The sequence below is a fragment of the Hyperoodon ampullatus genome (genome assembly GCF_949752795.1).
Source record: "Hyperoodon ampullatus genome assembly, chromosome: X".
NCBI classification, from domain to species: domain Eukaryota; kingdom Metazoa; phylum Chordata; class Mammalia; order Artiodactyla; family Ziphiidae; genus Hyperoodon; species Hyperoodon ampullatus.
This window is the reverse complement of record NC_136913.1, coordinates 15427232-15440804: the sequence shown is the minus strand read 5'-3', so window position 1 is coordinate 15440804 and position 13573 is coordinate 15427232. Positions and strand designations below refer to the sequence as shown.

The 13573-nt window shown below is 42.2% G+C and overlaps 1 pseudogene across 1 annotated transcript; it reads left to right on the top strand.

Annotated features, from left to right (window-relative positions):
* The first annotated feature begins 2367 nt into the window (after window positions 1-2367).
* Window positions 2368-3202, top strand: LOC307069570 (transcription initiation factor TFIID subunit 9-like; annotated as a pseudogene). The gene has a single exon. The product of its transcript is annotated as a transcription initiation factor TFIID subunit 9-like (transcript).
* Window positions 3203-13573: the final 10371 nt, after the last annotated feature.

Here is a 13573-nt window from a genome sequence, read left to right as displayed (position 1 = left end):
GACAGCATATCATGGATCATTTTTCAAATATCCATTCTGCCAATCTCTGCCTTTTGATTGTTTAATCCACTTATATTTTATAATATAGGATCTACATCTACCATTTTGTTATTTGTTTTCCGAATACATGAGTTATGTTTTTTTGTTCCTATATTCCTCCATTACTGCCTTCTCTTGTGTTAAATACATATATTTAGTGTACCATTTTAATTCTCTTTTTATTTCTTTTATTATATTTTTAAGCTATTTTCTTAGCGACAGCCCTGGGGATTATAATTAACATCTTAACTTCCAATTGCCAAAGATAAAACAATTTGAACAACAAAATAACTAATGATAGCATTGGATTTTAACCCAATAAATAATATCTATGAGTCCATACTGAAATAAATAAATGATTGATTTGCATTTCGCTAATAATTAGTGATGTTGAGCATCTTTTCATGTGTTTGTTGGCCATCTGTATGTCTTCTTTGGAGAAATGTCTATTTAGGTCTTCTGCCCATTTTTGGATTGGGTTGTTTTTTTGATATTGAGCTGCATGAGCTGCTTGGAAATTTTGGAGATTAATCCTTTGCCAGTTGCTTCATTTGCAAATATTTTCTCCCATTCTGAGGGTTGTCTTTTTGTCTTGTGTATGGTTTCCTTTGCTGTGCAAAAGCTTTTAAGTTTCATTAGGTCCCATTTGCTTATTTTTGTTTTTATTTCCATTACTCTAGGAGGTGGGTCCAAAAGGATCTTGCTGTGATTTATGTCATAGAGTGTTCTGCCTATGGTTTCCTCTAAGAGTTTGATAGTGTCTGGCCTTACATTTAGGTCTTTAATCCATTTTGAGTTTATTTTTGTATACGGTGTTAGGGAGTGTTCTAATTTCATTCTTTTATATGTAGCTGTCCAGTTTTCCCAGCACCACTTATTGAAGAGGCTGTCTTTTCTCCATTGTATATTCTTGCCTCCTTTATCAAAGATAAGGTGACCATATGTGTGTGGGTTTATCTCTGGGCTTTCTATCCTGTTCCATTGATCTATATTTCTGTTTTTGTGCCAGTACCATACTGTCTTGATTACTGTAGCTTTGTAGTATAGTCTGAAGTCCGGGAGCCTGATTCCTCCAGCTCCGTTTTTCTTTCTCAAGATTGCTTTGGCTATTCGGGGTCTTAACACAACATTGTAAAGCAACTATACTCCAATAAAAGTTAATTTTAAGAAATGAATAAAGGGAGAAAAAATGATTGAATAATAAATGGGGATGAAGAAGCAAATATTCCATACAGAAGAATTTCAATTAATTTCATATGCAGAAAGAACAAGAGAAAGAGAAAATCACCCTTAGAACACAACAGCAATACCTGCTGCAGGCAAGATTCATTGATGTGTATGCATATGTCAAATTCATCCAATTGTACACTTTACATATGTGCAGTTTCTTGTATGTCAAGTATACCTTAATATCACTGGAAAATGTATTAATCTAATGCATGTTATTCTCCAGTGAAAAGTTAATTTGGTGCTTCACTCAACTAGAGAAGGTAACCTTCTGTAGGCAGAGGAAGTGTTCCAATACCTATAGCTCAGGTACCAGAGCATATCCAGGCTCTTTTGGTGGTCTGTCCTTATGCCCACACCCTTACCACTTCCCACTTCCAACAGCCAGCAACTGCGTTTGCCTGATGGATTTCTCTAGCTACTGAAGCCTAGTTTGCCTGCCATATGTCAGGCCAGAAGTGTCAGGAAATTAATGGCCCCAGAGGAACTGCCTTCAACCAGTGACTGCTGGGAACTGATTGGTATATAAATATCCCAGCTTCCTCATCCCTTGGGTGGAGTAACTGAAATGCGTGTTCCACACCATTTTCCAGAGTTCTACAACAAGATTATGCTCTCCAATTGCCTACAGAAGTACCTGACTTGATAATGTATCCTTTATTGGCTACCTTCCTATACCTGTCTCACTTCCTCACTTCCCTGCTGGCATTTGCTTTACTTCCAAATAAACTACTTGCACTTGAATCCTTGTCTCAGGACTGGCTTCTGGGGGTACCCAAACTAAGACAAATATGTAGTGGGCACCTTTAGTGAATAATGAGCATCTCTTAGAAATCTTGCTAACGAACATACTCCTCTTAAATAGCAAAGCTACCAAGAACTTCAAGAGCCTAAAATTTGGCCCCTCCCTGTCACGTGCAGGGTGCATGTGCAGAGGCGTCCTGAGCAAGCGCAGTGAGGACCATGTTGCTTCGGAACATCCTGCTCACCAGTACAACAGTGATTGGGAAAACCACACTAGGCAAAGAACTTCCATCAAGATCAGGACTGAAATATGTTACTGTGGGTGATTTAGTTTGAATAGTCTGATCACCGTATGTCATGGAGTCTGGCAAGATGGCTTCTCCCAAGAGCATGCCGAAAGATACACAGATGATGGCACAAATCCTAAAGGATATGGGGATTACAGAATATGAGCCAAGAGTTATAAATCAGACGTTGGTGTTTGCCTTCCGCTATGTAACCACAATTCTATATGATGCAAAAATTTATTCAAGTCATGCTAAGAAAGCTACTGTTGATGCAGATGATGTGCGACTGGCAATCCAGTGTCGTGCTGACCAGTCATTTACCTCTCCTCCCCACAATAGATTTTTTATTAGATATTGCTAGGCAAAGAAATCAAATCCCTTTGCCATTGATGAAGCTATATTCAGGCCGTAGACTGCCACCTGATAGATATTGTTTGACTGCTCCAAATTATAGATTTAAGTAAGTCGTTACCACAAAAAGTACCTACTTCTGCGGGAAGAATAACAGTTCCGCAGTTAAGTGTTGGTTCAGTTACTAGCAGACCAAGTACTCCCCCACTTGGCCCACCAACCCAACAAACCATGTCTATGTCAACTAAAGTAGGGATTCCAGTCAACCTCAAAGGTTTACAGTACAGATGCCCACTTCAAAATCTCCAGCTGTAAGAACATCAATTCCTGCAACATCAGTAGTTCAGAATGTTCTAATTACTCCTTCATGAAATTAGGTTCAAGATCATTTTCATTACCACTAACATGGTGTCATCACAAATACTGCCAACGAATCATCAAACGCATTGAAAAGAAAATATGAAGAAGATTATGACATGACTATGATAATTTGCAATCTACCCTTGATGCATGTAATACGTATACTTGGTTTTGAATCCATTGCACTAGATTAAACATGCGTGCTGGCTGTTTCCAAGTTGTGTTTTAAAAAGACAGTATTTAATGAGTAAATATGGTTACCATATTTTTCATCTGAGATGTTGTGTTGGACTTTAATAGGATTAGAAATGGTTTTTCGTCAGCTTTTAAGTGTACAAAATAAGTTGTAATTCATCAGTTTGGGGAAAAAAAGAAAAAGAAAAAAGAACCTAAAATTTGTGGGGTTTTTTAAAAATTTATTTATTTTTATTTTTGGCTGTGTTGTGTCTTCGTTGCTGCGCGTGGGCTTTCTCTAGCTGCGGCATGTGGGGATCTACTCTTCATTGCGGTGCTCAGGCTTCTCATTGAGGTGGCTTCTCTTGTTGTGGAGCATGGGCTCTAGGCACGCGGGCTTCAGTAGTTGTGTCACACGGGCTCAGTAGTTGTGGCTCACAGGCTCTAGAGCACAGGCTCAGTAGTTGTGGTGCACGGGCTTAGGTGCTCCACGGCATGTGGGATCTTCCTGGGCCAGGACTCGAACCTGTGCCCCCTGCATTGGCAGGCAGATTCTTAACCACTGCGCCACCAGGGAAGCCCCATATTTGTGGTTTTTTCAGCCTACAATATGTTTATAATTACTGTCTATAAAACCAGTGTGATTAAAAATAAGCAATAATATATACAACTGACTTAGAGTTGATTTGCTCCTCACCATTTCTGATGGAGAACTCAGGCAATGTTGGCCATCACTCAGTTTATTCTCAGCCTAACAGTATATATTTGTCTATTTGTCAGCAACCCTTCACCCCCGGAGTTTTTGTTTTTGTGATCCCTTACTCATTTGTTTTCATAAGATACCTGAGAAGAAAAGACGAAAGCAAGCTCATTGCACAAAACTGCAGCTTTTTAAGGCAATTACTTATCCTAATGAGAGGGGGTGCTGAGCTCAAGGCTTGAACACAGTGGTTTTGACAGTGAACAATTTGCATCACGCATTAACGTGGCAATTACAAGCCTTGAGAAATCTAGATACTGGAAATGAAATGGTTCTGGAAATAGCAGCAGCTGACGTGGTTACTTAACACCTCTGAGGGGAGAATGTTGGTAACTGTGATAGACTGCAAAAATTGCCCCGATTCTTTACCCTTCCGTGTTTCAATATTCTCTTTGCAAAGTAACTTTGTAGTGTTCTGCTGTGCCTTGGGGCTCAGCCATGTGGCTTACTTTAGGACACCCAGATAGAGATGAACAAGACACAAGCAGAGGCTTGAAAAGAGCTTCCATGATTGGACTGGCTCGCTCCTGCCTTCTGCCAACACCATGAGAACATGCGCAGGATGGCCTGCTGGTAGATAAGGGACGTGTGGAGGAGAGCTGAGTAACCTCACTCATTTTAGCCAAGGCCATCATGGACCAGCTGACAGCCAGCTAATCGCCAGATAATGTGAGTGAGCCCAGGCAAGACCAGAGATACTGCCCAGCTGAGCCCAGCTTAAATCACCAACCCTCAGACACATTAAAATTTTAGTTAATATTTTAAGCCACTGAGTTTCACAGTGATTTGTTACACAGCATTTTGATGGAGATAGATAATTAATACAGTAAGGATGGAGACTGAGGAGTATATCCTTTCTTGGGCAATAAACCCCAAAATTCACATAAAATGGATAAATTCAGCATGTCATCTGAATACTCATAAATACCTAGGTAAGTGATGGATGGATTCTAAAACACCCAGGTCAGCTGGTGCAAACCAGTGGCCCACCATCCATATCCAATCTAGAGATGCGATCCTATGCCATGATGAAACCACGATTTCATGTCTTCTTTTAAGCCAGCAAGAATAATTGAGTCTATATTAGAGAGCTTACCTCCATTCGTTTAAACTTCTTTCACTGCTATGAATAGGATGTAAATGCTAAAGCTAAAACCTGGGATCAGGAAAACTTGACTCTGTGTATCAGACAGGGTTCAGTCAGAGAAACAGAACCATGAGGAGTAACGTAGAGTAGGAATTTATTATAGGGATTTGACCTTGAGCAATTATGGGAAGAGGTGAAATGGTCTCGGTTTGGTTGCTTCTTGTGTCTGGTACAGAGCCCGGGGTCAGGTAGGAATGAGGTAGGAGAGAATAGGGGCCGCTGGAACTGGCAAGGAACAAACTGGAACTTGCATTGATCTCCAAGCCTCCAGCCGCGCTGCTTTGGGTGACGAGCAGGAGAAGCTGATGCTCCTGCCATGAAGCCACACTGACATCTGACCCAGGATTTGGAGAAGCTGAGGAAAGAGATCCCGCGGTAACTGAATTGTGAGCCTGACTGCTGCTCTGGAAACAAGAGCAGGAGATCCAGGAAAATGTGCACTCACTGTTAACAGGGCCTGACCCATGCTGAGCTTCTGAAAGCGAACATGGCAACTGCTTCACTTCCCCTTTGCAAACCTCCTGCAAATGTCTCCTGTGACCAACTCTAACTAGAAACATACAAGGAAGGGAAGTCTGAGAAATGTAGTACCAGCTTTTAGCCAAGTCGACACATCACAAAGCCACCACATCTTGACACTTATTTGAACAAGTGAAAACTTGGCTGGAAATCAGGAGGCCAGCTATTATAACCTAAGCTTTCAATTTCTGGATGAAAACTAGAGAGACAAGAGCCATCCAGTTCATACTGCGTGTCTCAGGAAGCTTTTGACTACAAGTGAGTCAAACTGGCTTAAACGTAGGGAGACTTCTTGTCTCACATAAGAAGTTCAAAGGTAGTGTGGTTTCAGAGAAGGTCAATTAATGGCTCAATGATTCCATCAGCATCCTTCCCATCTTCTTGTTCACCATCCTTAGCATGTTGGGTTTGTCCTCAGGTTTGTCTCTTCATGGTCGCAAGGTGTCTGAAGCAGTTACAACCATCACACACTAACATTCAAAAGTGTCTGTTTTTGGCTTGTGAGGAAACCTTTCCAAGAAGTCTCCCTAGCAGACCTGTCTTGACATCCCATGGGACGGACTGGCCATATGTCCACCCTAAACCAATCATTGGCAAGGGGAATGGGATTATAAAAAGTTTGCTTCTTAGACTATGATTATTTCCATGCCACTTTTTCTCTCATTTTGGTTACCTGCTTATGACATATGCTTCAAAGTACAATTATTAGGTCAAAAGGTATGACAGTACTTTTTTATTTTAAAAATATAAAGCTAAGCCAGCCCTGTTATTGACTTCATTCTTCCTCCCTGAGTTCATCATTGGAGTGTCTATACACTGAGCCAACCAGTGTCTCAATGGTTTAACCTCCCATGAATCACATGGCTACCCATTACCTGAACCAAACTGGGTTTCTATCAGCAAAGAACAACAGGAGAGACGGGCGGGCAGTGGCTTTTTGTGTGCCTATCCATTCACCCGGCATTTACTTTACACCTGCAACTGTATCAGGGGCACCAGGTATGAATGCTCCACAAATAACATACAGGGAAGGGGGAAGAATCTCTTCTTGGCCCAGAGAAATAAAATGTGAGCATCATGTGAGTTCTGGAGGGAAGCTTTAAAATAGGCAAACGAAATGGCCAACAAACCCATAAAAAAGATGCTCAATATAATTAGTTATTAGGGAGATGCAAATCAAAACCACAATGAGGTACCACTTTATATGCACTAGGCTTTCCCAAAAAACAGGCTAAATAAGTGTTGGTAAGGTTGTGGACAAACTGAAACCCTCATACACTGCCGGAGGGAATGAAAATGGTACAGTTGCTGTGGAAAACCCTTTGGCGGGCCCTCAAAAGGGAAACAGAATTATCATGACCTAGCAACTCTACTCCTAAGCATGTACCCCCCTGCCACCAAATACAAATACTTGTCCACACAAAAACTCATTCACAAATAATTCATATCAGCAGTATTGATAATATGCAAAATATGGAAACAACCCAAATGCCCATCAATGAATGACTAGATAAACAAATTGTGGTCTACCAGGTATACAATAGAATATTACTCAGCCATAAAAAAGAACGAAGTCCTGGTACATGCTACAGTACAGATGAACCTTGAAAACATTGTGTTACGTGAAAGAAAGGTCACATACTGTATGATTCCATCTACGTGAAATGTCCAGAATAGGCAAATCCACGGAGGCAGAAAGCAGCTTAGTGGTTGCCTGGGGTTGGGGGAGGGGGAATGGGCTATGACTGCTCAATTAAACCCCATTTAAAGTATGGGGTTTCGGGCTTCCCTGGTGGTGCAGTGGTTGAGAGCCCGCCTGCCGATACAGGGGACATGGGTTCGTGCCCCAGTCTGGGAAGATTCCACATGCCGCGGAGCGGCTAGGCCCGTGAGCCGTGGCCGCTGAGCCTGTGCGTCCGGAGCCTGTGCTCTGCAACGGGAGAGGCCACAACAGTGAGAGGTCCGCGTACCGCAAAATAAATAAATAAATAAATAAAATTGAGTATGGGGTTTCCTTTTTGAGTGACGAGAATGTTTTGTAACTAGATAAAGGTGGTGGTTGGAGAACATTGTGAATGTACTGCCACTGAATTCTTCACTTTAAAATGGTGAATTTTATGTTATGTGAACTTTATGCCAATTTTTTAAAATCTAAAAAGTAATAGACACATGAGAGAAAATAGCTTTTCCCACCTTACTGTTAAGAATAAAGTGGTTGGGACTGCTAAAGCCACCCTGTGGTCAGGAAGAGACAAGTCTGAGGAATTACAACCTTCTAAAGACGGCAGAGCAAAAAGATGGAAGGAACCTGAGTTCTGGATAGGTTGTCAAGCCATTTAATTGATCTGCCACAAAACCACTGTTGCTTAGGACTTTTTATTTTGTAAGATAATAAATTCCACTATTAAGACGTCCTAGGGATGGGATATTTGCCACATGCTTTCATTTTTTTCTCTTTTATTTATATTTGCTGCCTGGAAGCTGGCAGGCTTCTGGAAATTTCCCTGAATGATTCCAGATACTCCCATAATCATTTTCCGGCAACTCAGCTTTTGAAAACACTCCTTTTCTATTTACCTGCAGAAACCAGACATGTACCACTCCTGCTGTTATAAAAGTCAAGCCCTGTGAATGTAACCACTTACAGAACCTAACCATTCCAGCCCTCCCAGAAACAGAGACCAAGGTAGGACAGAACCCAGGTGCATCACGTCCAGATCCTATCTGCAGTCCACAGGCACTTGAGATTCCCCAATCAGGAGGAACCTGACCTTCAACAGAATGGATCTCTCTCTTTTTAGTCCCAATTTCACGTCAATTAATTTCAGTGTTTCCGTATACGCTGTGGGGGCCTCTTCCCAGGCCCACCACTACACGTGTACACGCATGCACAGGTGCACAGCTCCTCATACCATGCTCCTGGAGAAATGGTTTTAACCTGAAAAATCACTCAGAAATCAAAATGCCACGAATCCCTCAACGTAGTACTACCTCATCTTCCCCCAGCCCTCCCAAGAAAACCACCTTGGGTGGAAGTGGAAAAGAGGTAGGAGGCAGCTTTCCACTTCCTGCCTCTGCCCCACACTGGAGCCATGAAGAAGGTAGCAATCCTCTGGGATACTGGAGATACGGCTGTGGGAGGGTCCCATGTCGGCAGCCACATCTGCCATCAGCAGGAGCCATGGCAGGGTCTCTTCTGTACTCTCCAAGATTTTTTGTATGAAGAACTCAACTGATGTCTGTTGACTTAAGTTTTGTGTCGGTATCACAGTTGTCACAAATCCCAACCGTGACTTATATGATGCTGTACAGCTCACAAAATGCTTCCACATGCATCATGTTATTTAATTGGGGCTACAGTTCCTTAAGGTGGGTCTTCTCGTCTCCACTTTATGATAGGAAGCCAAGGAGAAGTTAGGAGAAGTGAATGTCACACAGCCACAGCCTGGAAATGATCATCAAACCTCCGGCCCAGGCCTTCTGATCCCAGATCTCTTGCTCTTTCTCTTTCTGTTCTGTGTTGTGGACATCTGGGGCCCAGGAGCCAGTACTTGGCCCTAGGGTCCTCCTCTGGAAGACATGGGAGTCTCCAGGGACTCCTAACTCTCACCCCACACAGTCCAGCTACCTGAAGCTCACTTTTCTAACGTCATTGGTACAGCATCTATTTATAACTGTGCTAAGAAACGCTGCTTTCATGGCCAGGCTCATGAACTGGGGAGTAAATAATAACCCTGCAGGACTGATGTAGATAGGAACAGAGTCTCCTCTAGAAACCCACTAGAAGAACCCATTGTACCTCTATGACCTTTTTCTAAACTTTTCAAGACAGTCTCATAAAAACTATGAGTGTTGGGAGAGGTCAGAAAGGGCTTTTTATGTTTTGGCCTCACCCCTATCCCTTCCTACTCCAAACCCAGGAAATTCTTGGTAGAATAAGGACTTAGTATTAGTTTCCTACCACTGCTGTAACAAATTCTGACAAATTTAGTGTTTTCAAACAACATAAATTTATTATATTACACTTCTGGAAGTCAGATATCTGGGTACAGCATGGCTCAAGTGAGTCTTCTGCTTAGAGTTTCTCAAAAACAAAATCAAGGTATTGGCAGGGCTGTATTCCTTTCTGGAGGCTCTGGGGATGAATCTGCTTCCATGCACATTCAAGGTGTTGGCAGAATCAGTTCCTTGTGACTACAGGGCTGATGTCCTTGTTTCCTTGTTGGCTGTCGGCTAGAAGCCTCTCTCAATTTCTTTGGCCGCCTGCGTCCCTCATCACATTGCCCCTTCCACCTGCAAGTCCTTCTCATGCTTCACATATCTCTGTCCTCCTCTGCTGCTGCATCTCTGCTGCCTTCCTCTTCTGCATTTAAGAGCTTATGTGACCATATTGGGCCTGTTGGATAATTCCCCTACTTTAAAGTCAGCTGATTAGCAACCATAATTACATCGGCAAAGTCCCCTTTACCATGTAACATAACTACAGGAGTAATACCAGAGGGCTAGGATCCTTGGGGCCAAAATTCTGCTTAGCACAATCCACCCTCTGGTGGCCCCCATGGCTCCCATCCATTCCACATGCGTCCATTCCTCATGGCCTCCCAGTTCAGATTTCTACTAAGTTTCTCTATGGTATTTAGGCTTTCTCTAAGGTGATTTAGGCTTTCTCTGTAATTGTCCTTAATCCTTCTGAGGCCCCACCAGCATCCTTTAATATCCGTATTTCTATGAACAGTCTGTTCAAGGAAATCTAGGCTTTTCTCTATCATGCTGCCATGTCCTAAGTAAGTTACTTCACTTCTCAGGGTTAAAAACTTCCTCATCTGCATAATAATTCTAGTTTTAAATTTTAGGAGAGAGAATACTCCACAGAATGACCTTAATCATCTTCCAATTGGCTTTGGATTTCAGCCATTACCAGGCTCCACAAGAAGAATGTCGTCAAATGACCCAGTGGTCACATTTTGGCCAGTTCGAAGAAGGGGGAGCAGTTTGGCCAAGCTGTCTGCCTATCTTGAAACCAGGGCTTTGGGGCTCTGAGATGATCTCTGAGATAGGAGCTCCTGTGTCTTCTACTTCCCAACACTGGACACAATGCCAAGGCCTGACAACCAACAACTGTCAATTTTTAATTTAACAAACACATGTCTAATGCTTACTAGGCACTATTCTAAGTGCTTTATAATTATATTAACATATAGGCACTATTATTGGTAACTTATGGATGAGGAAGTGAGGCACAGAGAAGCAAGTAACTTACTTAACATCACAGTTATTAAGAGACAGAGCCAGACATGAAAAGATGCTCAACACTGCTAATTATTAGAGAAATGCACATCAAAACTACAATGAGGGCTTCCCTGGTGGCGCAGTGGTTAAGAATCTGCCTGCCAATGCAGGGGACTCGGATTCGAGCCCTGGTACAGGAAGATCCCACATGCCGCGGAGCCACTAACCGAGTGCACCACAACTACTGAGCCTGTGCTCCAGAGCCCACGAGCCACAACTATTGAGCCCAAAGTGCTGCAACTACTGAAGCCTCGCACCTTAAAGCCCGTGCTCCGCAACAACAGAAGCCACTGTGACGAGAAGCCTGAGCACCGCAATGAAGAGTAGCCCCCACTCGCCACAACTAGAGAAAGCCCGTGCACAGCAACGAAGGCCCAGTGCAGCCAAAAATAAATAAATAAATAAATATTTTAAAAAATAATAAAACTACAATGAGGTACCACCTCACACCAGTCAGAATGGTCATCATTAAAAAGTCTACAAACAACAAATGCTAGAGAGGGTGTGGAGAAAAGGGAACCCTCTTGCCCTGTTGGTGGGAACGTAAATTGGTGCAGCCACTGTGGAAAACAGTATGGAAGTTCCTCAGAAAACAAAAAATAGAACTACCATATAATCCAGCAATCCCACTCCTGGGCATATATCCAGATAAACTATAATTCAAAAAGATACATGCACCCCTATGTTCATAGCAGCACTATTCACAATAGCCAAGACATGGAAATAACCTAAATGTCCATTGACAGATGAATGGATAAAGAAGATGTGGTATGTACATACAATGGAATACTATTCAGCCATAAAAAGAATGAAATAATGCCATTTGCAGCAACATGGATGGACCTAGAGATTATCATTCTAAGTGAAGTAAGTCAGAAAGAGAAAGACAAATACCATATGATATCACTTATATGTGGAATCTAAAGTATGACACAAATGAACCTATCTATGAAACAGAAACAGACTCACAGACATAGAGGACAGACTTGTGGTTGCCAAGGGGGAGGGGGTTGGGGTTGGAGGACGGACGGAGTGGGAGGTTGGGGTTAGCAGATGGAAGCTTTTATATACAGAAGGGATAAACAACAAGGGCCTACCATGTAGCACAGAGAACTATATTCAGTATCCTATGGTAGGGACTTCCCTGGTGGTGCAGTAGTTAAGAATCCACCTGCCAGTGCAAGGGGACACGGGTTCGAGCCCTGGTCCGGGAAGATCTCACATGCCGCAGAGCAACTAAGCCCGTGCACCACAACTACTGAGCCTGCGCTCTAGAGCCCGCAAGACACAACTACTGAACCTGCATGCCACGACTACTGAAGCCCATGTGCCTAGAGCCCGTGCTCCACAACAAAATAGAAGCCACTGCAATGAGAAGCCCGCACACTGAAACAAAGAGTAGCCCCCGCTCACCACAACTAGAGAAAGCCCGCACGCAGCAATGAAGACCCAATGCAGCCAAAAATAAGTAAAATTTTTAAATAAAAGAAAAATTTAAAGAAAATATCCTATGATTAACTGTAATGGAAAACAATATTTTTTTAAAAAGAATGTAAATGAATAAATAAAAGAGATGGAGCCAGGATCTGAGTCCAGGCAAACTCCCGATCTCATGCTTTTAACCAGTATGCTATGCTGTCAGCATGCCATTCTTCAGGCTACCTCTTCTTATTCATTCTAACAGTGGGATCAGAAGAGGTGACAATAGGAAATTATCCTCCCACCCGATGCCACTGCCTCCAACTGGACCATCAGAGAATTAAGGAAGAGTGGTGCTTGGGAGAAGAATAAAAGGAGGAGGCTGAAACCAGAGTTAGGGAAGGAGGTCGAAAGTAAGGAAGTTGGACATTAATGAGCTCAAAATATTAAAAGTTTAAGCTCTATTTCTCCACGTCTTCTGCCTCACTGCAGGTTGAAGCTGACTTCCAGGGATGCTGAGAAAATTTAGAGTTAGAGAGCAGAGTGAAAAACGATCAGCTGTGGACTTCACAGAGCCCAGCAGGCTGAACACACAGTGGAGGCCAATTAAAAATACTTGATCAAACTTATGGCTACCAAAGGGAAGGGGAAGGAGGGATAAATTAGAAGTCTGAGAATAACAGATACACACTACTATATATAAAATAGATAAACAACAAGATCCTACTGTATAGCACAGGGAACTATGTTCAATACCTTGTAATAACCTATAATGGAAAAGAATCTGAAACAGAAAAAAAAATATATATATATATATACATATATATATATATCTGAATCACTTTGCTGTACACCTGAAACTAACACAACATTGTAAGTCAACTATACTTCAATTTTTTAAAAAACTTGATCAAATCATATTTTAAATATTGTTTTTAATTATTGTGTCTATCAGAGAGAGGGAAGTGCTACTTAGAAGCTAAATTCATTATCAGCCATTCTGTCATCAAGGGAAAAATTCTTATTATTGAGAAATAGATCTCTACATTGTTTCTTCCCCTTACAGAGGCTGGCAAGGAAAGAATCAGAAAATACAGAAATGTGAAAGCTTCTACCATTCTCCTATGCTGCTAAAGGTGAGGGTGCAAACTGGCCACGCAGGGACCGAGCTGGCTCGCAGACATGTTCTGCATGGCCTGCAGAATGTTAGCCTGCACAGTGGGGGGTTTTTCCCCCTCAGTGTTTTAAATTGGAAAT